The following is a 3,411-nucleotide window of genomic DNA, read 5'->3' as shown; positions in this document are numbered from 1 at the left end:
GGGGTCATATCAGTCCCCTTCGAACCCACCTCCACTGCCATCTTGCCCTTGCCAGCAATCATTGGCGGCTGGGCCATTGGAGCTAATGGGCTACTGCCCCACCAACCTCTGCCCTCAGCCCCACCTCCCTGCCTTTTAACTTAAAACCAATCCATGGGGTGGCCCTGGCTGCTAGCCTCCTCTGTCTCTAAGAAGATGGGGAGAAAACTAGAGTTGGCTCTGTCTGTCATTGGCTCTGGTTCCATGTAATGTGGAGCTATCTCCCATCATACCAGCCCCAATGGGCACCTACAATAGTACAGTAATGGGGCCAGACTACTCCAAAGTTCAACAAGGAAGTACTATTAAAAAAATAAAAATATATACTTGACTGTATTCCCCTCATTTTCAGTATCATTCTAAGTGATAAGGGGAGTGGTTGAGAGTATCTTTGGCATCCATTTCTGAAGGGATGGGGCTCTCCAGATGTTGGACGTCAACTCCCATCAGCTCCAGACCAATGGTCAGGGATGATGGGAGTTGTGATCCAACAACATCTGGAGGGCCAGGGGTTCCCTTTTCCTGCCTTACTGAGTGTTGTTTTTAGCTCCCACATCTTTAGCTCATTCTCTTCTGGGACAGGAAGCTCTCCTTCCCAGTTCAGGTTTTGGTTTATGCAAACATGAAAGAAACACAGCAATTTTATGGGCATCGTTCTGTTTGGTTTAAAAGAGTAGTAAGAATCCATCAATTACCCAACATTTCACCAGCAGGCGAAACTTTACTGAAAGGCAACATCAATGAAAGGGTGGGAAATTGGAGGGCAAACAAACTATTCCTTTGGAAAGAAAAGTCCGTGATTGCAGTGGCTGCATTTATACCGACTGACAAAGAAAAATTACCATTTGCCCAAGGTCAAACCAATTGGGAATAGTCAGGAGTTTCAATGCGTGAACAACAGGCTGGGAGTGGGACAAAAGCTCTCTTCCATAAAATATCACCAAAAGCAAAATTTTATCGACTTTTTCTTCTCCAGTGTTGTTATTATTAAATGCATTTTTGTTTTGTCTGGATGACAAAAAGCTTAAGTGGTGGTGGTGGAGTGAGATGAAACATCCTGAAGAAATAAAAAGATATAAAGAATGTATGAAGATCCTATTTGTTATTGGGGAAAGTGCTTATGGGAGACGAGGGAGAATATTAAAATAGGCAGTAAGCGCTAGGAATAATTCATTCATACACATTTGAATTGTAGTAAATTCCATTGAACACAAATTTCCCTCCAAGAACACATGCATAGAATTGGACCATAAATCACCAAGAGACATAGCAGAGTATTTCCAGTGTATTTGACAGATGCACACATAGGTTTTGTAACTGAAATGCTAGGTTATATATCATGACGACTAAATAATGTGTGTATATTCTTAAGCCTTTGTTCCGCTCATTCTGCTCCTCTCCAGGTATTGGTTATATTACTTGTTATGTCATTGCTTTCAGTTAGATTGCAAATCCTTTGACTGAATGATGTACCTACCTATGGCAGCATTGTCCTCCCACCCAGTTTTGTTTCCCCAGTGGTACTGCGGTTATTACGATTCAGCTCCACCCATTCCAACCACGATAAACGCAGGATTCCAAATGGCGATTAGTGTTCTAAAACCCCTGGAATCCAATTGCACTATAAACAATGTCTAGACAATGTTAGCATTCTGACCAAGAAAGATTTCCACCACCACTGGAAAAATTATGACAGCAAGTCAGATGGGAATTAGGATGAGCATCACATGTGATTGAGTCTGCTTCATTCATAGATAGTGATGATGGCTAATGAAGACTTAAAATGCTAGCAGCCTTACCTCCTTTATCAGTTTATTGTAAATATGTAATAAATACAACTTCTTTCTTTAAATCATTTAATATGCATCCTTTCCGGACAAAGTCATCTGAAGGTGGTTTACAAAAGAAGATTATTTCATGTGTATTGCACGATAATTTATCTTCATGTGCCTTTCATTTTTATTTATTTATTTAAAAGCATTTAGATGTCGTTTAATATTTGAAACATCTCTAAGCAGTGTATATTGGAGGAACATTAGGCTTCCAAATCATTTGCAGAACAGTCCACTTGCAGTGCTTCCAAGCCAGACTTCAGGTGATCTTCCGTCTTTCTATCCATTCAACTGTGTCAATCCATCAAATATATAATTTCCCCCAAAATTTCCCCCCACCCCCAGAAAACCCACGAGGGTGGGGATGTTCCTTTCCCATGGCTTCAAAATTTCCAGAAATTTTACAACTCTAATGTGCTGTCCACAAAAGTGGGTGTGGTTACTTAATATGACTTTGAAGTCTCTCCCTTTGATTAGGTTATCCATGCCTTTTCCTCCTGGCACATGCCTCAGGTGAATGAAGAAGGTATGCAATCTTGGTATGCATCCACCTAGAACATCCTTGAGCAGGTGCACATATACCTCTGCTTGCCAGGACTTCCTACATCTGTTTTCATCTGTCTTTAAATGGACACACTGCGGGCAATGCAGAATCAATCTGCAATGAGTTTTTACTTTCAGAAAGAAGCCAGTGTCTCCAGGAGTGACTACATAGAAAAAAAGCAAGTATTCAGTCTCCATTGATTCTATAATAAAAATGTGCATGCATGCCCATAATTTGCTGTCTGTTGCCCTATCATTTAAAACCAGCCAAATCTATTTGTTTCCATTGTCCTTGCCTTTAACAGCTGTGCTTTTAACAGCAATCCCAGGAGAAACACATTTTCACCCTCACTACAAGGGGAATGCTGCCTCAGTTGAATGTGTTAAAATGGGGATAGGGAGAGAAAATAATCTAAGCCACTTTGACCTCCTTGGAGGAAAAGTGGGCTTAAAAGAAAATAGATTAACAACAACAACAATAACAACAACAAATAGTCCAATGAATTAAGAGGCTTTCTGTTGAAAGCCAGTCAGTGTACCAGGACTATAGATCACCCCAAATGTTCTCACAGTGGCTAAACCCACAAGCAGGGCCTGTGCACAAGATCACCCTCCCCTTCACCCCACAGTGAAAAACGCACAAACCCATAGGTAGTGCCAGAGTAATCTAAAGAACAACCCCAGTGTATATCAGAGATGTCTTATATACAAGATCCGTGCCAGGTGGTCTCTACACACTATAGGGTGTTGCAGACAAAGGTCTGGACAAGGTTATTCCTAATTCCCCCAGTCCAGCTGCTACTGCAAACAACGTGAAGTTCCATAAACAATAAAGGGTTAAAAACAAGGTTTTTTTGGGGGGGGGGGAGTAAGAAGCCCCTTCACCCCACAGAGCCTGTTCCCGCGGAAGGAAGCAGCCTGCCCGTCCCCCCGGTGCTCCCCTTCCACCACCCCGTCGGGGCCGCCGGAATCACGCCCCCTTCCCTCTCCCGCCCTT

Source organism: Podarcis tiliguerta (assembly GCF_965153285.1).
Source record: "Podarcis tiliguerta genome assembly, chromosome: 1".
NCBI classification, from domain to species: domain Eukaryota; kingdom Metazoa; phylum Chordata; class Lepidosauria; order Squamata; family Lacertidae; genus Podarcis; species Podarcis tiliguerta.
This window is presented reverse-complemented; position numbering follows the sequence as displayed.